The sequence below is a fragment of the Balaenoptera borealis genome (genome assembly GCF_965194805.1).
Source record: "Balaenoptera borealis genome assembly, chromosome: 16".
NCBI classification, from domain to species: Eukaryota; Metazoa; Chordata; class Mammalia; order Artiodactyla; family Balaenopteridae; genus Balaenoptera; species Balaenoptera borealis.
The window spans coordinates 60137302-60161537 of NC_138872.1; the positions used below are offsets into that span (position 1 = coordinate 60137302).

The 24236-nt window shown below is 52.9% G+C and overlaps 1 protein-coding gene across 16 annotated transcripts in view; it reads left to right on the forward strand.

Moving 5' to 3' along the window:
- The window catches only part of SNX29 (sorting nexin 29), a 557079-nt gene that overhangs the window by 92632 nt on the left and 440211 nt on the right, over window positions 1-24236 (forward strand). The window lies entirely within an intron of this gene.

Sequence of the window (24236 nt, forward strand, 5' to 3'; positions counted from 1 at the left end):
TCTCAAAAATCTTTGTCTCTCTTTTATGGGAGCAAAATATGACCTTATTTTTAATGGGTACATAGAAAAGCAGTTTGCCTGATACACTGAAATGGAAGCAAAAGAAAGTCGTGTACTTTTGAAGTGAAATTAGACACAAGAGATCTATGTTGTTAACCTCTAATGCCTTTAAAAATACCCAGCAGACCTTCTCATACCATCTTGGAATTGGCACAAAATAGCTTTCCACCTTGTCATCATTTGCTGTTTAAGCTGACTTACTCCAGACACCAAATTTTATCATGAATAAAATTCCATTTTCTATTTTGCAGTTCCACTTAACTTTTGGCATTCTTTTAAACTCAATTTGTGGCAACAATGTTTCAACAGAGTTTTGGATTAAATAGTCCTAGGGTCCTAATCTGGGGTCCAAGAGGGTGCAGATGGGGGTCATGGGCAAGAGAGAAGCTATGTGAGCTGTCGTGATGGAGACTGACCCAGACCCAGAGCCGTGAGTCTTTTGGAATAACAGGTGTCTCTGCTTTTGGCCGGGAGTGCTTTAGTCTGTGTGATAAAAAGCAGGATAGCTAATACTGAGGACTCATAGGCAAATGTGGTTCATGGGGATGGCATAGGAGGGGCTCTTGGTGGTCAGTAATAATTATGATAATGATTAATACTCATTAAATGGTATCACCACAGTCTATGCCAGAAACATATCCATCACCTCCCAAAGTTTCCTCCCACTCTATTGATCAATTGATTGAACGATTAAGAACACTTAACATATGATCTGCCCTCTTAGCAAATTTTTGGGGAGAGCTTGTCCTGACGAAGAAAAAAGTACACTTTCTTTCTTTTTATCCTTTTATCTTTCTTTCTTTCTTTCCTTCCTTCTCTCTCTTTCTTTCTTTCTCTGTTTGGTAGATTTTTTTTTCATCCATTCCAAAACTCTTTGTGCCCGTGCTGACCAGATGACAGACACTGTGCTGCTCCTGGCCTGTGAATTGCTGAGCAAGAGGCCAGAGTCCTGCCCTGGGGACTCGCCACACCAGTGGGAGGCAGACACATGTGGGGGGCTGTTTTAAGGTGGGTTACCAGGGAAGCTCTCTCTTGGGAGACAGTGGGACTGAGGCTGCGGGACGAGGGGACTGGGCCGGGTTTGGTGGCTTCTGGGCAGAGGTGAGGCGGGGGAGCCGAGCAGGAGGATGCTGGATTTTATCCCAAGTGCAGCAGGCAGCCGGCAGAGGGCCTGAAGCCGGAGTGACGTGACTTTCCCCACTTGGTCTTGCCAAGGGCAGGCTGTTCACTGTGTGCCTTCCTTCCCCCTTTCTGATGGCCCTTCCTCGCCTGAGTGGTTGTTGCAGGGCCCCCCTTGTGCCTCACAGGGTGGGGACTCCTGGGTTGACTTGGGTGTCCTAACTCTCTCAAGCTGCTGACAGTCCCTAGTGGGTGCCCCAGGTATGGTGTGCTGACACCCTTAATTCAGAGAGACGTGCTAAGGGCTGCAGGGGAGCAGAGTGGGGGAGGTTTGGGGGGCATCATCTGGAGCCACCATCCCGGGGTCAAGCCCCAGCTGCAGTACTTCCCAGCTAGGTTGCTCTTTCTTTATTCCCAGATCCTCTGGGTCCTGTTTCCTCATTTGTAAAATGAAGACACTTAACGCTGGCTTTTCAGGGCCGTCTGGAGGGTTAAATGCACTAATGCCGGAAGGCACAAAACCTGAGCCCCGAACCAGGGGTTGTACGGTTGGTCTTGTATTGAGAAGCTTCCGCAGGTGGTGAGCATTGCCATTCTCGTTCTTCAGAGTCAGGTCATTGCCTGGGGAGGCCAAGGCCCCAGGTCAGTGAGAGAATCAGCGCCGGGTCCAGCGTCATCTCACCATGTGTGGGTGTCAGCCGGTGGCATCACTCCAGCGAGGCCAGCTCTTCCTGAAATCTTTTTTGGAGGTCCCCTTTGGAGATCAGTTCTGAACCTGTTCAGTAGCCCCAAGGGTCCACGCTGTAAACCCTAGTCAGAGCCAAACCCCTAGGATTCTGGAGTCTCACGTTTCCGTGCTGGTTCTTTCCAGATGACATCTGGCAGGCTTCAGATATCAGATCCAGCTGCAAGTTCATACCTATTTCTGGGGCAGTTCCACATCTTCCTTCAAGGAGTGCCTGGAAAAGGTTAATAATATGGATAGCTCCTCATTCATTTTCCTGCTGTGAATCAGGCTGTACCTCTACTATCACTCAGTTTTCACACCATACCTGCAAAGTGGGAGTGTTGCTTCATTTTATAGTTGGAGAAGCAGGGGCCGAGAGAGGCTGCAGTGAAGGTCCCACTGTGAGCATATAGGGGAGCTGGGGTTCACCCCCCACCCCCCTGCTGTTCCTGGACACCCTCAGCTTCTGGAATTCTCTGCCCTCGGAGGGAAGCATTCAGGTCTGTCGAAATGACGCTGTTGGAGAGGCTTCCCTTCCCTGACTGCCCGTCGGCTTCCATCACCCACGCCTTATCACCCACTTTGTGTCTGAGGGCACCAGGCTTCCGAAGCCCCTGTGGCCTGAGTGTACTGTTTGTTTCCTTTCCCACCCCTGGAAGGTGAGCTCCTCCAGGGCAGGCGCCTGGCCAGCTTGTTCACTGCGAGGCCCCGGTGCCTGAAACCCTGCCTGCCATGGACTTGCTGCTCAAGACACTTTAGTTGAAGGCGCGAGGAAGGAAGGAATGAATGTTTATTCTAGTTCTAACGCACAGGAAAAATTTACAAAGGCTTCGCTAGGAATGAATTGAAAGTGAGTTCCCCGAGGGTGGGCCACGCCTGTTTTCATCACCTTTGCATCTCTAGCTTGGTCCGCAGTAAAAACCTAGAACTGTGAGCTGCCCACAGAGTGAAGGAGTGAGTGAATGTTCCCCCTTTTCCCCTGTTGTGTCAGGGAGGGGGCAGCTGGGGTGGAAGGAGCACCAGCCTGGGTATCGGGACCACTTAGTTCTGATTCTGGCCCTTACAGTAGTGGGTCCCTGCACCTCTCTGGGGCTCAGTTTCCCCAACTGTAAAGTGGAGGAGGCCGCCCTCCAGGATTCCTTGCGCTTCTAGCCGTCTGTTCTGAGAAAAGAGTCATGATACTCACATCCTCCTTCTGCAACCATTCCAGAACCAGGTTGTCGAAGTCTGGATGTTTCTAGCATCATGCCTGGTCTTGTTGGCTGTCCCGATAGCAAGGCAGGCGTCTTCATTTTCTCCTTGCTGACTGTCTCCTTTGCAAATGTGTTGACTGTTGCCTTGACTTTGAGTGAACTTCGGCAGGGGGAGTGGGTATCCATAAACATACTGGCTCTGACATTTGGCTTGTAACTTTTTCTGCTCTGGGCCAGGTGTTGTTCGATGTAGGAAGCATGACGGGTTGGAGAGACAGGATGGTATCTGTGTGAGGGTCCAGGCTCCTGGGGACTGCTTTGAAACGACGTTGTCTTCCAGAACGTGTAAAGGAGAATAGCCTTCTTTGCGAAAGGCAAATGTCACCTTCAGGTTTTCATTCTGCGAGACCAGCAGCCCTTATATCGTCACTGCCAAATTTCTGTCATCAGTGCTGCTAGATCAGACGTGTAAATCCTTTCTGTCCTTTGCGCATCCTTCATTTTTGTAGTGCCCTGGTGTGGGGTCGTGGATGAATTGAGTTGTGAAGGCAGCCTTTTGGGGAGGAAGGAATGCTGGGGTCAGGCAGACCACAATGCTGCTGTTCAAGAGCTGTGTGACCTTGGGCAAAGGCCTTAACTTCTCTGAACTCAGTTTCCCAATCCATGAAATGGAGGTCATATTACCTGCTTGCAGGATTCTTCTGAAGTCTATGTTGTGTCTAGCACAGAGCCTAGAATATATTGTCTGGATGCTTCCCGGGAGGCCCATAGATAGTTTGGGAGACTTCAGAAGCCTCTTGCAGTTGTGTGCAAATTATGTTTGTGTGTTTGTGCTCATATGTGGATTTTCCTGGGGAGAAGGTCCTTTGCTTTCATCACTCTCCTTCAAAGGATTGCAGACTTTAGAAAAAAAAAAAAAAAGAAACACTTTGTGATGATTGCACCTAGTGTCTGCTGCAGCCCTAATAATTGCGATATCATTATTCTCGCTGTTGCCATTCTGCTCTCTGACGATCCTTCCAGCTAGACTGGCTGTGTTTTTAGCCACCTCCGTCCACAGATTAGCAGTGGGAAGTTATTTAACCTGTCCATGCCTCAGTGTTCTCCTCTACGTAAAATGAGTCCGCTAGTAGTACACATCTGACAGGGTCGTGAGGATTAAATGAGTGAATACATGAAAAATGCTCAAGATAGTTTATATAAATTATACCTCGATAGGAAAAATGGAAAAGAACATGAATATGAAGGGTGCCTGGCATAGTAAATGCTCACTGACCAGTAGGTGCTATTTTATTGTTAACGTCCTCAGAGGGTACACTGCTGGCTAGTCATCCCGAAAACAGTATCTGGGCCTTCTTGTTGAACTGCAGGTGGATAGACCCGATTTCCTGTTTTAGTGACACCATCCCTCCTGCAGAGGCCCCTCAAGGTGCCTTCCCGTGGCACCTCCTCCTTAACTTCCCTCTCCTCGAGAGGAGATGAAGCGGTACACTCTTTCTGTGAGGCCGGTGGTCTCGGGAATGGAAATGTGATCAGATAGGACAGTGATTCTCAGCCAGGGGCGAGTTCAACCCCCAGGGGGCATCTGGCAGTGTCTGGGCACGTGTTTGGTTGTCACAACTGGGGTAGGGATGCTACGGCATCTAGTGGGTGACCCCAGGGATGCTGCCATACATCCGACAGCACACGGGACAGGCGCCGCACTGGAAAATTATCCAGCCCCAAATGTCAGCGCCAAGGATGAGAAACCCTGAATAGGCAGTGGGGCTATTTTCCAGGAATCATAGTTTATTTTATACATTTTTTTTTTTTTTTTAAACCACCTGCCTCCTGCATGGTTCAGGGAATGAAACAGGATAAAAACGAACCTGAATGAAATGACAGATCCCAGAAAGCGTTTGTTCTGTGTGTACTTGGGCGCTGTTTAGTTCCATCACCCCTGCACTGAAGGTGACTTAGGGGGGCTGAAGGGTGCATGAGGATAAACACCTGTAGAAGGTACCAGAATAAATGATCCCAGCCTGATAGCTGCAGTCACACTCAGCATGTGCAGCTCATTGGTGCTATTTTATTGGAACTTATTGAAAATTCCTTCAGTTGCTATTTATTGGCATTCCTGTCAGCCTTACATTCCTTCACTTCCTCTTTAGAAAATGAGTTTCTACTCTCAAATTAATTTCTTTGACTATATCAATATGATGACCTGGGAGCTGGAAGTTGCAAGAAAGCGGCTCAGCGTGCATCTCTGCCGGTTGCAGGAAGAGCAGCACTGGAGCCACCAGGGGGCGCCCTGACCCTTTCTCTGCCTCCCCCTCCCCGCTTTCCTTCTGGGGGTTGTTGCTGGCTCAGTTTTTGATGTCCAGCGCTGGTGCCCTGTTTTAACGGTGAGGGGGTGGGGGAAACGATGGTCTTTTCTAGGTGAAAACATCATCCACACACAGACCATCCTACTCGCCATTAGCACAGCTATCGCCGTACATTGCCAGTGACTTTCTGAAGGGGAGGTTTAGGTGTCTGGTCCTGTTTTGAAATGGAATATACAGTTAATTAGAAGATAGTTCTCCTTTGTAATTGTTTTTCATGAGATATAATTGATTATCCAGGGATATTTATTCAGCACTTGAATCCTAATCATTGCCTTCTTTTTCCGTTTTGGGGGTGGGCAGTGATAGGTAGTGGAGAGAGTTAAGCCCAGATAATCAGCCTGATTGTTCCCTTTTGTTTTTGCTTTTGGTTTTTTTTTGGTTTGTTTGTTTGTTTGTTTTTTATTTATTTTATTTTTGGCTGCGTTGGGTCTTCGTTGCTGCGTGTGGGCTTTTCTCTAGTTGCGGCGAGCAGGGGCTACTCTTCCTTGCGGTGCGTGGGCTTCTCATTGCGGTGGCTTCTCTTGTTGCGGAGCAGGGGCTCTAGGTGCGTGGGCTTCAGTAGTTGTGGCACATGGGCTCAGTAGTTGTGGCTCGCGGGCTCTAGAGCGCAGGCTCAGTAGTTGTGGAGCGCAGGCTCAGTTGCTCTGCAGCATGTGGGATCTTCCCGGACCAGGGGTTGAACCCATGTCTCCTGCATTGGCAGGCAGATTCTTAACCACTGCACCACCAGGGAAGCCCGTGATTGTTCCCTTTTGATTTCTCCCCACTTTTAATCTTGAGCCAGGGCAGAGGGGGCAAGAAAAACATCCTCAGTTGTCAGTAGGCCTTGTTCTTCTCCCAGCTGTTGTTGGAAGGGATTCTCAATACTAGTGAGGAGGTCCAGCTTGTTGCCTGGCAACGCAGTTCCAAACACTCGGCAGCTTGGAGAGCGCTGTAGTAAGTGTTCCCAGGGAGATGGCGAGGTCCCCAGCTGCCGCCTGCCTGGCTGAGGGTTTCATGATGCAGGTTAGGAGGAGGTGGTGGGGCAGCAGCTGTCACACTGGTTGTGCTCGAGCCCTCTGGCTCTGAACCACAAGGAGGGAAGCTAGTTGGTGCAACCAACCCAAAGCCTCGTGTTGGGCAAGTTTCTTGAAAGGGGAAACGTCCCACTGAATTTTACCTACTAGATCTTCAGCGACTGACTTGGTAATTGGAACGTTCCAGCTGGAATTTAGACATGTCTCAATTCTTTATTGATCTGTTATTCAGCCCACAAACATTTACTGAGCCTCTGTCACATGCCACACCCTGGGGAGTCAAGGTGAAGGTGATCCAGCTCTGCACTCAGAAGCTCTGTGGCTGAGTTTCACCATCATTCAGATGCAGATTGTAAGAGAGTCAGCATCAGAGTTCTGAGGACCAGACGAGTTAATACAGATAAAGCGCTTATGCCAGTGCCCTCGCTACGTAGTTGATAGGAGCTCTTACTGCGGAGACCCTGCCCGCAAGGAGTTTAAAATCTAGGGGAAATAACAGTGGTCATGAAATACAGAAACCAAGAGCCATTGGATGGGGGAAAAGGAAGGCAGTTGGGGCCCTCGGGGGTGATGGATTCTTTGTTACCTGTGGGCACTGCGTGACCTCCCCGGTGACCTTCCCCCACCCTCACCCTGAATGAGTCCCCCAGAAGTGGGAAATCCTAATCTGAGTTTCAGATCAGTAGTACAGCTTCAGCCCCTTACCTGGAACCCCAGAGGCCTCAAACCTACTGCTGGGGCCGATTGTAAGCAACACAGCCTTTGTTTCCTCGCTCCCCAAGCAGCAAGGGGGAAACCGGTGAGAGTCAAGAGGGTGAGGGGACTAAGGATGGGGGCTGGCTGAGGAGAGGGTGATGGAGGAGGAAAGGGCTCGGGTGGCTGCGGGGCAGTGAAGGAAGCCTTGACAAGGAGGGGAGGGTGCACCCCGAGGGGGGCAGCCTGTTCAGAGGCCCCACGACAGAGTAACTCTGCAGGACGCCCAGCCGGTCTGGAGGGGCTTTTCCCGTCTCCAGAAGAGATGGGGCTGCTGCTGCTTGGTCCCTTGCCATGTTCACTTGCCCTCCACAGCGATGCCAGGGGAGGGGCCGCTGGTACCCACGTTACAGAGGGGTGAAGGGGCGTGTCCGGGAAGGCCGTGTGTAGCCTTGCCTGGAGCCCCTGCCCAGCCTGCTCCCCTGGGCGTTTCCATGAGCTTCTCTTGCAGGGCGACTGCCTGCTTTAGGGGGTGTCACTGCCCTTGCGAAACTCTCCCCCGACTGCAGTTAAGCGGGGGGCGGCTGTGAGCTCCCCTGGTCTCAGCATCGTGTCTGTGCTCTTGGTTCTTTTTTGAGCCAAACGTGATTTTTTATTTTTTCCTTTTGAATTTCATCCTCCCAGTCGGGGTCTCTTGCATTCCTGCTGACCCCCTTAGCAACTCAGACTCCTAATGTGTTTGCACACGTTGCAGTGAGGGTGCTCGTGACCCCTAAGCCAGGATGACTTTGGCCTTGAGCTCTCCCATTCTCTGTCTCTCTCAGCTGGGCCTGGTAGCAGCTTATGTAACGGCTTGATGCAGTTCAGAGTGGATCCAAAACAGGCCTCTTGCTCAGCGGATGAGCTATCAGTCACACTTGTTTGAAGTGTCAGCTTTGTTTGAGACATGCCACCAGAAGAACCAGGGCAGCTCGCTTTGTGGAGTTGCGAGAGGGGGGCAGTTACGAGGCTTGACTTGGGGGTGGGGGTCTCCTGGCTGGGCGTCGGTGGAACTGGTGACACTGGCCTGTGTTATGAAAGTGGGGGGCAGTGAGAACGCCCCAGCTCCCACAGCCCTGGCCCTGCTGTCTGCTGTGCTCATTCCTTACCCTCCTTGGACCCCCTTTTCCTTACTTCTAAAAGGAGGTAGTAACAGCCACCCGTGAAGAGCAGCAGCGCGGCTCAGGGGGCCTGATCTCAGCAAATGGAAGGGGGCGCTTGTGTGTCCCTCCGGCCCACTTCTTCCCCCTCCCTCTCCTTCAACTCCTCTTCCTCCGCCTCCCCCTCCTCCCCTGGATTTTAAATATTAACTTTAAAAATTACTATTAACATTTTTGTATGGCATATTAATACATTTACGTGGGGGAAAAGCCTCAACAGATACTGCTGTGGGCACAGTGAAGTTTCCCTTCCTGTCTCGTCTCAACCCCAGCTCCCCCTGCAGGGCTCTGACCTTTGCGGTTCAACATCTGGAAGAGCACAGTTGCCAGACCGAATAGGGGGTCAGACGGACAGAGCTGGCACTTGCCTTTGACCATCCCCATGCCCCTTGCTGGGAAGCCACAGTGTCTCAGCAGGTCTAAGCTGCTCCAGGTCTCTGCAGCCGTCAGGTTCATGTGCCCCTGACTCTGTCCGTGCTGGTCCGTATGCCCGGGGCATGCTTCCTGCTCCCCCTTTTGTGTAGTGCTTCTTCATCCTGTAAGACTCAGCTTAGGTGTCGCCTCTTCTAGACAGACAGAAAGATGCAGATCAAAATGGTAGCTTTGTTATTAATTAAGCAGACTGGGAAACAGAGATTTAAGCCTGTGGGCAGGCAGGCATGCAAAAAACGCCATCCCTGAGTTCACTAGTCAGGTGGGAACCCCCCAGGGGCAGCTCCTGAGCATGCACCATGGTGGATGGGCAGCGGCTGGGCCCTGAGAGGGAGAGAACCCACAGGGGGCTGAGCTGAGCCTGCCCAGTTCCTCCCCCCAGGCTCCTGATTGGGACCAGTCACCCTCCCTCCTGGGAGGGGCAGAGAGATGGGGCGGGGAAGGGGGTGGGCATTTGTTCCATGTGGAAATGGAAGGTCAGGGACTTGGCGGTCCCCTCCAAGCTCCTTGCTTGGAAAGAGACATTGAGATTTCAAGGCTGTTTTTTAGGTAGGTGATCGAGGGTCAGTGACTTTCCTGAGGCTCTGTTCTCTCTTCTGCAAAATGGGATCGCTAACCCATCCCTCCCAGATTTGCTGGGAACGTTTGGTAAAATAAAGCACGTAAAGCATGGTGCCTGAATCTGCGAGGTGGGCGGCTGCGCGTTCAGTCCTTGTCGTCGAGAGCTTGGCTCCCTGTTCTCATGCCACCCTTCTCCCTGACCTTTCTTGAAACCCACGTCTCGTCCTCTCCCTGAAGCGCAGCTGCTGCCTGGGGTGCGTGTCTAGGAGGGAGCAGGGTTCAGCTGAGGAAGGGCCAGCGAGCTGGTGCTGCGTGGCCGGGGCACTAGGTGGCAGCCTGCGGCTCAGCGTGTGGTGGCCCTGACGTGGTCCTCCTGGGTGCGGGTGTTTGGGGAGGCCACGGCCGGGGCAGGTTTTGACCTCTTCCCCTCCCCACACTCCACACTCCCCAGCTGAGTTTTCTGACTTTATTTAGCCAAGAATTCAGAACTTAGTGCGAACAAGGAGGCCGCAGGGAACGGGAACAGATGCAACCCGTCCGAGGGCGGCTTTCCCTGGCCCGGGGTTCCCTCCACAGCGCTCTGCCGGCCTTGATTCCCAGTGCGGGGACGTCCTGACAGCTAGAGAAGGCAGCCGGTCCGGCCTGGGCCATGGCGCTCTTGTCCAGACTTCCATCAGATTTCGGGAGAAGCTGCACCAGCCTCCTGGGCGCTTTTGATTCAGGGGAGGCTCCTCAGTGGGGCTTTCCTGGGGGAGAAAGCCGAGTGCCCAGGTGTGCCTGTGTCCCCAGGAAGCTGGCCTGCCCGCCCCCGGCCGGCCACCCCCTCTCTGTGATTTAGTACCCTGGCACCTGGCTGATTCAGATGCAGGCTTTGATCTGCGGCCCCCTGACACACACCCATTCCTCTGGGCGGCATTACGAACAGTAAATGCCAGGTGTAAGGGACTCGTAATAAGTGATAGTAGGTACTTGATGTGCGCTGTGGACCAGGTACCGTTCTGAGGCCGTTATGTTTATCCCCTCATCTAACCTCACCCCAGCTCCATGAGGTGGCTCTGTTGTCATCCCCGTCTTACTGATGAGTAGAAGCTGAGGCTCGGTGATGAAGGGGCTTGCCCAGCATCACGTGGGGAGTCCTTGACGGGAGCATGTGGGACCTCATCGCCCAGGCTCCCAAACCTGGTGCCCTGCTGCTCCGGCTCGTCAGTGTTCACTCAGGCATCCGTGCAGCAAATATTTACTGAGGACCTCCTGTGTGCCAGGCACCGAGTGGGTCTCTAGGGCAGGAATCTCAGCCTCAGCACTGTTGCCTTTGGGTTGGGTTATTCTCTGTCGTGGGGCTGTCGTGCACTGTAGGATGTTTACCAGCATCCCTGGTCTCTTCCCACTTGATGCCAGTACCCTCCTCCCCCCAAGCGGTGACACCTGAAACTGTCTCCAGCATTGCCAAATGTACCCTGGGGGGCAAACCCCCACTCAGGTGAAAACCACTGTTCTAGCAGGAAACATGGAGCTTATGTTCCAGTGGGGGAGCATGGAGACCACAAACATGTATCAAGTGAGGGTCTGTCTGAAGCAAAATGAAGCCAAACAAGAGCATAGACAGAGAGTGGCCAGAGGGGCTGCTGGGTCCTGCTGTCTGTGAAGGCCCATCTGATAATGTGACTTCCAAGTAGAGGCCCAGAGGAGTGAGGAAGGGTGTTCCTAGCAGAGGGGACGGCCAGTGCAAAGGCCCTGGGGTAGGAGGGTGCTGGGTGTGGCTTAAGCAGAATAAGCCTTGGACAGTAGGAGGTAAGGGTAGGGCAGGTGGGGTGGCTTTCGGTTTTACTCTGAATGAGATGGGAACCTATTGGGGACTTCAGAGCAGAGGGGGGACTCCACCTGACCTGTGTCCACTGAGTGGAGAGTTGACTCGGGGGAGTGGCTGGAGGGCCAGGGAGACGGCAGGGGGAGCAGCTGGTCCAGGCAGCAGATGCCGGCCACTTGGAGGCGGGTCTAGGACTCTCTGTGTAAGAGGATGACCTGTGGGGCTTTTTCCAAATTCAGATAATCAATGCAATACAAGACCATGGTTGAAGGACCTGGCCCACCTCTTCTCTACCCTAGCCCTGTTCCTCCCAGGATTAAGAGAACCTCTTCATCTTTTAGTTGTTACTTCTGCAGCTCAACACTCTTCCTGAACCACCATTTCTTGAGTGAGCAGTTTTTAGCTTATCACTTAACTTCCCGCTAGGATGGGGAGGAATCGTGCTTCCTGATTTGAGCCCTTTCTGGACTGAAGGAGGCAACCTCTTTTGTTCTCCTTGCTCAAGGCTCTGCTATTTTTTTCTCATCTAAATTGAGACATCCTAAGGTAGCTTTTTGCCTGATTTTGCCTTTCAGAACCTTTAGTTTCTCTCTCATTGTGTTCCTCCCTCTAATGAACAGTTGACCCCTAATTACTTTTAATCATTTTATATTGGCAGCTTTAGTTCGTCACAGCTGTCCCTTGATGTCTTTTTAATGCATCCTTGTTTCCATTTATCATCTCTCCAAGATGTTCTTGTAATCATTAATTTATTCATTCATTCCTAGAGACCTAACTGTGTGATTAGGGCCCTTCTAACGTTTACTGGTAAAGAGATGAAATATACTTGAAAAAAATGACTTCTCCTCACTTCAGTTTCCTGGAATTGGAAACCCGTGCCTGGAGACTAAGGCTCTCACTCCAGAGGAGGCAACCCCAGATCAGAATTTGTTCCCTTGAAACTGTGGCTACTCCTTGATCCCAGACCATCTGACAGGCGCCTCGTTTGAAAATCAAGGTGTCCTTTGATGCTTGTGGGCACTTAGGTGCCAGGAGAATCTTCTCAACGGACACCAGACACAAACATCACCCTTGCCAGAGGTCTCTGAGGCCAGCGCTTTTGGAAAAGTTCTTGCCACCTGAGTTGCCTGGCCGTGTGGCTTCATCCAGGATTACTCCAGGGTTAGCTTTGGGTTTGGGCATCATTTTCATGCACTGTATTCGGGAACGTTCTTTGTAGCAGACGGAATAGGTGACATACCGATCACCGTGGAAATCGGTTACCTTTTCTGTGAAAATCATTGATAAAAATAGTTGGTGACCCTTGGCTTTATTGCTGTATATCATAGAACCTTCTTTGCCTTGCAGAGATAGGTCCCAAAGACAGATTATGCCGAGGAGAAGGATCTGGAAAGGATGCCAAAGGCTTGCGCCACATCCAGTGTCTGCCGGGAACGTGGGGTTGGTCTGACTCCTGCAGGCGTGTCTGGTTGGCTCCAAACTTGGACCTGCTTGCATTTTATCAATGCTTCTTTTTGCCTGTTCCTGGCCATTCAACCCAGGGAGAAGATGGAGGCTTACACTGAGTTTCTGGGAAGTCAGCCTCCGTCCTCAGAATGTGAGAAACACAGCAAACAATTATCTTCACAGTTAGAGCCACAGTTAACCCAAGTATGAAGCCAGACTGTACTAAGAATCCAATTTTAAAAGAGTATTTTGGAAAAAATCCACCAACAAATTTTTGATGAAGTTTGACCCTTGAGTCTAAGTTAGATTTTTTTTTTCCTCTTCTGAGTAGCACTGATCACTTAACACAGCAGATGTCTTTTTTCAGGTAATAAGTTAGCAATAGAAAACTCAAAAAATGGCGACAAGTGCCGTCTGTGTTTCCGGGGATTCCTGTTCCCCTCCCTTCCCCCACAGATTCATCATCTGGTCCTGTCGCGTTCCTTGAAGTGGAGCGATCAGTCTGCAGAGGCGAGTTGGCAGAGTTCTCTTTGTGTGGATATTTTTTGTTTGTTTTTTTATAAATTTATATACTTATTTATTCATTTTTTGGCTGAGTTGGGTCTTTGTTGCTGTGCGCGGGCTTTCTCTAGTTGCGGCGAGCGGGGCCTACTCTTCGTTGCGGTGCACGGGCTTCTCATCGCGGTGGCTTCTCTTTGTTGCAGAGCACGGGCTCTAGGCACGCAGGCTGCAGTAATTGTGGCTCGCGGGCTCTAGAGCGCAGGCTCAGTAGTTGTGGCGCACGGGCTTAGTTGCTCCACGGCATGTGGGATCTTCCCGGACCAGGGCTCAAACCCGTGTCCCCTGCATTGGCAGGCAGATTCTCAACCACTGCGCCACCAGGGAAGTCCCCTCTTTGTGTGGATATTAAGTTGAGGCGACTGAGCTGAGAAGTTGGGACTGAGGGACCCCGACCGTACGTCTTTAATGCTGTTTGGTCTGTGTGGGAGGAGATAGAGTGACTGCTTTCCGGAGGGGAGCCTCCATCATCCACCTTCACCGAGACGGCCCCTCCGCGGGGACAGAGCGCGCATCTCCATCTAAATCACACGGGGCAGGCGGCAGAGGCACTGAGGCGAGACCACAGCTTAATACGAGATGCTTCCACCCGGGACCCGAGAGGCTTGGCCTCTGTAAATTTCCCCTGCTCTTCCTGGCTTGCGTGGGCTGAGGGATGGGACTGGACAGTCACTCAGCTAACGCATCGGTCACTTCGTCAGGAGATGCATATGCTAGCATATTGGGCAGGAGGTCGCTCTGTGACAAGGACCCAGTGTAGCACTGGGTTAAACGGGATAGAATTTTATTTCTTCTCACATAGCCGCTTGGGACCCAGTGTCCTTTCATGTGGTTGCTCCGTCGTTTCTCCCATGTTGCCCTTGTCCTTGCTGACATTTCTGCCGGAGAGGAGGCCTGGCCCCTTCTCCTGAGGGCACAACACCAGGCTTCCAACATCGCTGCCACCCACCTCACTTCACCTGGTGGTAGTTAGAGGGTCACATCCAGCTGCAAGAGAAGGTGGGAGATGTTTTTATTCCAAGTGGTCGTGCGGCCAGCTGTGCAAGAGAAGCATGGCCCCTGCTCCAGATGGAGGACAACACGGTCAATCTGACCAGCACAGTTTTTTGGGGTATGTGTATATATGTATGTGTGTGTACATACACGTAAATGTATGTACACATGTATATATCCCCCCAAATTGTGGGTATACATACACACACACACACACACACACACACACATATATATAAAACTTTCTGTTTTGAAAGACTTTAAGCCTCACAAGAATTTATAAATTGTAGTAGAGAATTTCCATGTGCCATTCCCCAAGCTTCCCCCGATAACATCTTACAGAACCATAGCACATTGGTAAAACCAGGGAACTGACACCGCTACAGACCTTATCTGGATTCTGCCAGTTCTTATGTGAGCTGTTGCACATGTGTGCACGCATGTGTAGCAGTGAGAGATGTTATCACTGATGTAGATCCACGTGGCCAGCACCATAGGTGGCACTTTCGAAAATCCCTTCAGAGGCAGCCCATCCTCGGGGATCGAGTCCGGGACCTTCCGTGAGCAGCCCCTGCCTCATCTCCCACCATTCTGTGTTCTTGGCCCTCATGTAAACAGCTGACCGTTCTCTGGCGCTTACTGTGTGGTCCCCTCACTTTCTGCATTCCCTTATGCCCATAGGTGCCAAACTGGTGGTCTGCAGAGGGGTTTCATCTGGGCTGCGCGGTGTTGAAAACGTTTTTAGAAATGTAGTTGCCAACACTGAATCATTGGGAGATTTTCATGTTAAAAACAACATCAATAAACCAGTACATCTGACCTCAGTGGAGAAATCAGAACCTCTGTGGTCCCCGGGCATGTTTGCACAGCACCACCGCGGTCGCCGGAGAGTGGCTGCCCCCTGTAGCAGGCCGTTGCCAGTTCCTCGCGGCCCCACCCGCTGGCCCCAGGGAGTTGAGTGTGCACTTCCTGACAGAAGCAGTTCTCTCTGTTATGGGGGTCTTACCCAATTTGGGGGCAACTGCTGCTCACCCTCCAAGCCTTTGTGCGGCATCTTTCCTCTGAGGAAGGATTTCTTGGCCCTCCTCACCGCACAGGCTTTTGGCGGCCTCTGCCGTCTTTGCTGGTCTCCATCACTCCACTCCACGCTTACTGTTTGCCTGGCAGCCGCCTCGGCAAGTCTGCAAGCTCTTTAAGGGCGGGCGGGGGGCTCAGAGGTCGAGTCTCGTCTCTCTTCTCTCATCCGCTGTGTGTGGGCAACGTTGTGCCTGGTGCCCCTCGTGAGTGATGCATCATTGTTGGTCTAGTGGACAGAACAGAATCAAGGTGATTAATAGGCAATCAGTAGGTGTCAGCGTGTTGACTGCCCACCTGTGGCCGGACTCTGCCTTCGCATCCTCACTCATCCTCCCCATGATCCTGTGGGAAGGTGTTCTTTTGTCCATCTTGTGTGTGAAAAAGTGCAGCCTGGAGAGATTACAGAGCTTGTTTTCAGTGATAGAGTGAGGTACTGGTGAAGCTATGACATGACTTCGGCCATGGGCTTTTCTTTTTTTAAGGCCAAGGATTGACTGACAGCCCCGGAATGAGACATAGAAATGGAAATGTATTAGGAATTGCTAGAAAAGCATAGGAAATAGGGAAAGGTCAGTGTTAAGCCACAGAGATTTCCCGTTGATGTATCAATTGCTGTTTGCAGTCCCAGAGAGGATAATGATGCCACTCCAGCTGAGATGGCAGACAGGCTTGGCATGGAAGGTCAGGCTCTTCCTGGACAATCCTCAGGGCACGAGAAGCCCTCCTGGTGGCACAGGAAGTTGACTTTTCCTGACCTTCTCTGACACTCTTTGAGAAGCACTGGTGGAAATGAATAGGGGCTGGGGTGAGGCTGGGGAGAGCGCCACCTGGCTGTTAGGGCTAGCGTGCTGGTCCCGGTGCCTGTTCAGGGGAAGTGCCAGGCCAGGCCCTGGGAAGACTTGGTCGGTGACTTCTGTAAAGCAGGATGACTTGACCACGGAGACCACGGCAGCAGGTGCGCTGGGAGCACCTGGATGCTGGTTCTGGCTCCGCCCCTTAACCCTTTGGGTTTTGGAGGTGTCGTGTCCTCTTGTCTTTTAGGAGAGGGTTAGAGGTGTCCAGGCTTGTGGGGCACCTACTGTGTCTGGGCAGAAGCTTTTGTAGCCTGTAACTTACTCAATCCCCTCAGCAACCCCGTGAGTTGGGTGATTGTATCCCTGTGCCCAGATGCCACCGCTGGGGACCAGGGAGGTCGGTACTCAGCGTTACACAGCTGGTCCTTGCTGGAGCAAGGATTGAACCCAGGCTCAAGCCTGAAGCCTCTGCTCCGTTCACCAGCTACGGCATGGTCCTAACCGCGTACGCGGGGCCCTGTGCACACGCCGCGGAGCTGCACTCCCTGGAGCGCGGAGAGGACACGGGGGTGGGAGGCTGTCCGGCTGAGAAGCCCAGCCCCGGCTCTAGGAAGTTCTCACGAGAAAGATGTGGACATCCTTGCAGACCCCAGGGTTAGCCTCTTTAGCTTCCAATTTCCTCACCTTTAAAATGGAGTGATCTCATCTGCCTGCTCTCCTCACAGGGCAGAGTGAGTGCGAGGTTTGCAGGTGTGCTGGAAACCTGGAGGGGGCTGCGGGCCGTGAGCTGGAGCTGGTGGGGACTTCTCAGCCGCGGCTTGTCGGTCTCAAGCTGCAGACAGTCTCAAGTGACTCTCTTCCCATGTCCCTGCTCGGGGACATGCCCCCCCCACAAGGTTCCCAAGGCAGGATAGAGGTGGAAATATTATTTGTTTACTTCTGCTCAGCCAGCCCCGGCCCTAATGGGGTCCACCCTCCCCAGTTTAATATCTCTTGCCGCCCACCACGGTGCCTGTGTATTCGTCTGATTAAAGACTAATTTTCTAGCTTTCAGGGTGGAACTTGGCCCAGAGTTTCTTCTCTCCAGATGAGTGGGTTTTACACAGATGCCTCAGACCATAGGCTGTGAGGAACCCAGAAGCAAGCCTCCAGGGCCGCCTCCTGGCCCGCTGAGCCCCACCACGAGGAGCCCCGAGGACGGGAGGGCGTCTCGCTGAGGGGGGCAGGGGTGAGGGGTTGGCTGCTTAGCTCCCGGTCTCCAGAAGGCTTTTGAAGACACACAATCCACCGTCACTTCCCACCAGGCCTGCGCCTAAAGCCAGCTCTGGGGTCCGTAGGCCCCGGGCCCCTGAAAGACGGGCTGGCGGCCTAGGGGAGCAAACCTGATTATTAACGGAAAAGGGTATTTTTTCCTCGGGTACCAGGGTTTTAATAACTGGAACGTGTACGAGGACACTTAGAAAGAGGCACTGAAGACTTGTCCGCTGCACACTTGTCCTCTGGGCGGGAGGGCGGTTTACCTGGGCAGATGGGACCCGGGTACGTGGACTCCCGCCACCCCCCCGCCCCGCCCCGCCCTTGCCTGCTCTGATCCCTGCGGTGGCCTTTTTCTGCACGTGGGGCAAAACCTGAATTCCTGCCACGGCCTTTAAAACCTGTCTGCCCTTTCTCATCCCCGTCCCCTGTGCTTGTCACTCACTGTCCTACCACACTGGCCTCTGGGCAGTTCTCAGACTCGCCAGACCCTTCCCTCTGCTTGGATGCTCTCCTCCCCCCACCCCCTCTGCCCACCTGAGGACTCTTACTTCATCACCTCCAATTTTCACTTTCATTTTCCTCAGCCTGGCCCGGCCACGCCCCCTCACGTGGTTCACGCCCCCTCACGTGGTTCACGCCCCTTCACGTGGTTCTCGCTCCCTAGTCTTTCCCTTCCCGGCGTCAGTTTGTGACGGTTTCTTTCTGTTTGTTTAAAGCCTGCTTCCCCTGCTGGTCTGAAGCCCGCAGAGGGGCTGGTTTCTGCTCCTGCCTCTGCCCTCCCCTCCCGTGGTTTTAGGAGCAGCCTGGGCAGATGGACCGTGGCCCGAGTGAGGAGGGTGCCTGCTCTGGGCTCAGGCCTAGCGCACTTCCCTTTGTGGCCTTGGGGGACCCCTACCTCGAGGGGTGCCCGCCTCCTGCCTGCTGCTCCTTCCAGCGCCTGGGTCCTTCCTTGTGTGTTCTCATTGGGAGGCCTGCCAGCCGGCAGTCTGCGGCCTCCACCTCGCACCCTCCTCCCTCCTTCGGGTTTCATTGGGGGTTTGGAGTCTCACTGTGAGGAATCGATGCAGCCTGGGAGTCGTAACTCTCCACACCAAGAGCACCCAAAGAACACCGTCATTTCTCATGCCGCCTCCAGGCTGGCCTCCAGGTATGAGTCCCAGGCCTGGCTGCACCATCCGAAAGCAGGGTGGCCTGCCTCTGCGGCTTTTTTTTTTTTTTTATAAATTTATTTATTCATTTATTTTTGGCCGTGTTGGGTCTTTGTTTCTGCGTGAGGGCTTTCTCCAGTTGCGGTGAGCGGGGGCCACTCTTCATCACGGTGCGCGGGCCTCTCACTGTCGTGGCCTCTCCTTGCGGAGCACAGGCTCCAGACGCGCAGGCTCAGTAGTTGTGGCTCACGGGCTCAGCTGCTCCGCGGCATGTGGGATCCCCCCAGACCAGGGCTGGAACCCGTGTCCCCTGCATTGGCAGGCAGATTCTCAACTGCTGCGCCACCAGGGAAGCCCCTCTGCGGCCTTTTAAGTCTTGGGGACAGGGATTCAGCATGAAAGAAGGGAGCTCATTCTCCTGGGCTGCTTTCTGTTAGGTGCAAATCCCCAGCTGAGTCGAGGGTGACCATTTGCGCCAGGAAGAGGTTTTCAGCCTGTTCACCTGGGGCAACGCTTTTCCTTCCTGACCTCGTCCAATGTTGGGGAAAGGGAGCCGGAAGGCACTTAGCTGCACAAACTTGGCTGCTCTGAGGCGAGGATTTGCTGTTGTTACTGAACCAAACTTGGGTCCGCGTGCGCACATGCAGTAAAGCCAATCTACTGACACTGGGTTGTGCTGAAGGAAAGTGCTGGGTTTATTGCAGGCACCAAGCAAGGAGGCCAAGCAGCTAGCGCTCGAAAGGCCTGAACTCCCGGATGGCTTTCAGGGTGGGGGAGGGGGTTGTGGGGTATGTGATCAGCTCCTGGACATTCTTCTGATTGGTTGGTGGTGAGGTAATTGGGTTCAACATCATCAACTTCTGGTTGCAGCCTGGCTGGAGTCTAGGAGCTGGTGGTCAGCATGCAGTTAACTTCTTCCACCTGGTGAGAGTTTCAGTCTCTGCAAAACAGCTCAAAGGATTTGGCTCAGAATATTATCTGTAGCCCTTGAGGAGGAACTAAAGGTCCTTGACTTTGTTTAACGGCTAAACTATTATTATTTTGTCCTGCTTGGCTGTTTTCCATTTTTTCACTTCTCTGATTAAGTTTATTCTTTGGAACCTGGGGAAGGCCTAGGAGGCTAAAGTTTTTCTGCAAGCAAGAGGCAGGCAGAGGACATGGTGGTGGTGGAGGTCTGTCTGGGAAGGCCCCACAGGGTCCTGCTCGGTTATACTGTGGGGTGATTCTGCCCTGGGGTGGGGGGCGTGAATAGGATGGAGGGAGGGGATGGACCTTCCAGCTCCTACTGGTGCCTGGTGCCTTCTACTCATTCTCCTCTAATTCCCACAGTAGCCGAAGGAGGTGAATTTGATCTCCCCATTTTACAGGTGAGGAAATGGGTTCAGAGAGGTTAATTCATCTGCCTGAGGTAAAACAGCAGGTACTGACAGAGCCAGGTGCTTCAAACCTAAGCCCATCTGACCACGAAGCTGGGGTGTGTTTTGGCTGTGCTGTCTCCCAGGGAAGTCAGGGAATATTGAGGCCCTGCTGTGTGCAGATTGTCACACCCCATCAAGTATTTTATCTCGTTTACTCCCCAGGGCCAATCCGTGGCACAGGGAGTGTGACCCCATTGTAACAGGGGACACTGAGGCTCAGGGAGGACAGGTAGCTCGGCTCCCAGTGGGATCTGGGCTCCGTGTGCGGCTGGTCCCAGAGAGGCCTTCAGAGGCAAAGAGGTAGACCCAAGAGGGGTGCTGTGTGGAGGCTGTTAAGTCAGTGAGGAGTGCTTTCAGCTGCAAGTAGTTGAAAATCCACTAGCGGTGGCTTAAGCAGGCATTTATTTTCCTCCTAGAACGGGAAGTGTGGGCGTCGGAGGTTGCCGGCCTGGTTCAGCAGCTCGGTGCTGCCAGGGATGCAGGTTCTTTCTGCCCGAACCTCTTTGGTGGTTAGTTTTCATCCTAATGTTGGTCGCCTCGTGTTTGCAAGATGGTTGCTGCTGTTCTGGCGACCATACCCATTTTTGAGCAGGAAGCAAGGGAGAAGGGGTAGCCCTGGCTGTTTCTTCCCTTTATCAGCAAAATAGAAGCCTTCCCACAAGCCCACTTGGCAGACTTCTCTTTACATCTCTGCAAGCAGAACCGAGCCACACGGCCCCTCCACTTTCGAGAACTGTCAGGCAAAGCAGCAGGTCGGGCGTGGAGGGAGTCGTCACAGGTGACAGGCTTACTCCCCCTCCCACAGAATTTGCCACGTAGCAGGGGAGGTGGTGAAAGGTCCAACGGAGGCCTAGGGCTGCCCCAACGTCTGAGTTGGGTTTTCAAGGCGCAGCAGGAGTGAAGTGTTACATCCGTGAATGTGAAAGGCCACTGCTGGGTCAGTTTGCAGTGACGCTCTTCCTCCAGCGGGGTGGCTCTGAACACCCTCCTGATCTGAGCCTGGGAGTCTCTGTTACCTGCACCGAGGGCAGCTTGACCTGTGACTCCCGTACCCTGCCCGTACCCTGCCCGGTGTTAGAGGTCGCCTCCGCTCCTGAGTCGCTGGGACGCTCGGGGGAGTGTGCGTGGTGTTGGGCAGTGGCGAAGGAAAACAGGACGCCCAGGGACAGCGTGGTGGACTCGGCCTCGGGAGAGCCCAGCTGTTTGCATGGTTTCTCGGCCACTTGTGTCTTGGGTGTGTCTCGGGTGTCACTCCACCTTTCTGAGCCTCACTTGCCTCAAGTGTAAGACGCGGGAGCGTCGTTCGGCCTCGCTTCCCTGTGTTCATGGCTTGAGGGGTGCCAGCTCGGCCAGACATCAGCTCACCTTCGGCTGACTGAGCTCCGCGTGCCTCCTCTCCCTCTGTAACCTTGGAGGTGGATGAGGTGCCATCAAGCCCATTTCAGAGGAGGGGAAGCAGGTTCAGAGAGGGCAGGTGACACACCCATGGCTGCACAGGACGTAAGTGGCAGAGCTGAGCCTGGAACCCGGGCCATCTTGGCGACCGGGAGCTTGTGTTCTGTGTAGCAGACATCAAAGCGTCCAAGTGTGGAGCAGGACAGCGTAGAGTTGGTGTGACTCCATCTGGCATGAGGTCTGCCTGTGCCCTCTCAGTAGCCATGTGCTTCTAATTAATTGCAGATTATGTGTGTGGGTCTGTTTGACAGTTGCCTACACATACGATACCACAGCCTGAGGGTGGACGGAAGCTGTGCAGCTGATGTCCTGATTATTTATGGGTATTTCACATGCAATTAGTCTTCCTTGCCGTCAGTTAACCCCACCACCCTGCTGTGCCTGAGGCCAGTCTCAGCAGGTGCTGGTGTTGCTGCCCCCTGGGCAGACCCGGGGCTTTAGCCAGGTCAGGGTCATGTTTCTGCTGGTTGCACTTGACAGTCCAGCCAAGTGCAGGCAGCCAGCGGGTAGAGCAGATGAGGGGGATACCTGGTGCTTCCCGTTTGCTTATTGGAGCCAGAAGCTAGGGAGGCTCATCTGCTACCCATGATGATCACAGCCTCTCAGAGCCAGGAGGGTTCCAGAGGGTCAGCTTGTCTAACCTCCTCATCTTACAGATTGAACATCTCAGACCCAAAGTGGGTGTGACATACTTAAAGCACAGCTGGACCAACTGTGGACCTGGCATCCTTACCTGTTCTCGTTGTCACATTGCACATCTTTTCTTGTCCTCTGTGTCTCCCAGCTTGCTGGCCACACTGACTCCAGTGCCACCTCATGTAGGTTCCAAGCTGCAGCAAGTGAGGGATGATTCATTTGGTCACAGTTGCCAGAAACCAGCTTGAACCAGCTTAAGTAAAGTAAGGGAATGTGATTGCCCTCAGACCTCCAGCATCCAGGGGGCCTCTTGTGTTCAGGCAGCACTGGATCCCCAGGCTCAGTTGGTCTCCAGGGCTCCTCCTGAGGGCTGTTAATGGAGTGATGAGGAGAAGCCGGGGGGAAAGCATGTCCACGACCTCTGGCCAAACTGACTCCGCCCAGAATCTGCCGAGGCTTGGTTCTTCTCAAGATGAAAATCCTGAGAATGTTGATTTTGGGGGTAGAATACAGGGCTGGCATGGAGCCCTGGCCTCCTCTTTCTGAGACCCCCCCGGTGGGGCTGGGGGGAGAGTATCACATGGTAGTTATGGTTGTGGGTGCCAGTGTCAAATGGCTTATGTTCTGATCTCTGTGTCTGTTTCCTTATTTATTTATTTATTTTTATAAATTTATTTATTTATTATTTGTTTTTGGCTGCGTTGGGTCTTTGTTGCTGCGCGCAGGCTTTCTCTAATTGCAGCGAGCGGGGGCTACTCTTCGTTGCGGTACACAGGCTCCTCATTGCGGTGGCTTCTCTTGTTGTGGAGCATGGGCTCTAGGCACATGGGCTTCAGTAGTTGTGGCACGCAGGCTCAGTAGTTGTGGTGCACGGGCTTTGTTGCTCCGCGGCATGTGGGATCTTCTGGACCAGGGCTCGAACCCGTGTCCCCTGCATTGGCAGGCGGATTCTTAACCACTGTGCCACCAGGGAAGTCCCCGTTTCCTTATTTATAAAATGGATTTGATTTGAGCACCTACTTTGTGGGGCTGTTTGGAGGGTTTAATGAGACAATTTACACACACAGTTTCACCCAGTGTCTGGCACATGGCATGTGCCCTGCTAGCAGCTGTTATTAGGAAAGTCATTTAATGTCTTGGTTTTTCCACCTGTAAAACGGGCTTGGACACCACCCGTTCTATGAAATAAGGAACTTGGCTCCTTTAATACAGCCAAGCCCAGACCTATGCTTCAAGGTTGGTAGTGGATGAAAAATTGCCATGTGCAAAGGGGCAGCTAGACCCTGAGGCCCTGTCTCTCCTCTCCATCGACTTTTCCCTTTTGGGTGCCCCTGTCACACTGAAACCCCATGCCTTCTCTTGGGGGACACTCTGTCCCCTTTAATACTCCCGCGGTGCCTTGGACGGAGGCCAGGCTGGAATAGTTAATAGGGCTTGTCTGAATGTTGGGGTATAGGTATCAGCCCCCTTTCTGCAAACACTTCCCCAGAGAAACCACTGTGATTGTTCAGGACAAAGGGCAGAGGCCCCTGTAGCTGGCTCTGCAGCCTAGTGGTGAGGAACAGGCGCTAGGCCTAGCAGGTGCCCTAGCTTCCTAGCTGTGTGTCCCTGAGAACATTGTTTGACCTCTCTGAACCTTGGTTTGCGCATCTGAAAAATAGGAACTCAGACAGCATGTGCTTGTTCAGAGTATTGATTGAAGTAATGTCTGTAAAGTTCTCTGGATGTCGCCTGGCCCACAGTAGGCGATTTTGAACGTTACCTGGTACCACTGCTGCCATGCTGAGTCATCTTCAGCTTGGGGTCTCCTGCAGCCCTGCTTCCCAGCTGTGGCTGCACACTGGAATCAGTGAGGAGCTTTGCACAAAAACACTGCTGCCTGGGTCCCACCCCAATTCTGGATTAGCTGGTCTGTGGAACAATCTGAGGTTCGGTTTTTGGTTGTTGTTGTTGTTGATTAGCTTCCTAAGTGGTTCTAACATGCAGCCCAGCGTGTCTGGAGAACCATTCCACTAATGTCTGCCATCTGCTCCGTCCCCACCCCCGCCACGTGGGTGCTCCCTTACCCGCTCTAGGCTCTGCCAGGTCCAGACCCTGGAGAGAGAGATCTGTGGGAGAGAGAGGCTTTCCTTTTCCCAGAGCCTGAAGCCAGGAAAGTCACCTCTTTCAATGGAGTCTTCATTCTCTGTACCTGTAATCCAGCACCCTGGACAAAGCTCCTGCACCCGTGAAGGAGCTGCACTAGGCAGAATGGGGTGGGTTGCCCTCTTATCTCGTGATT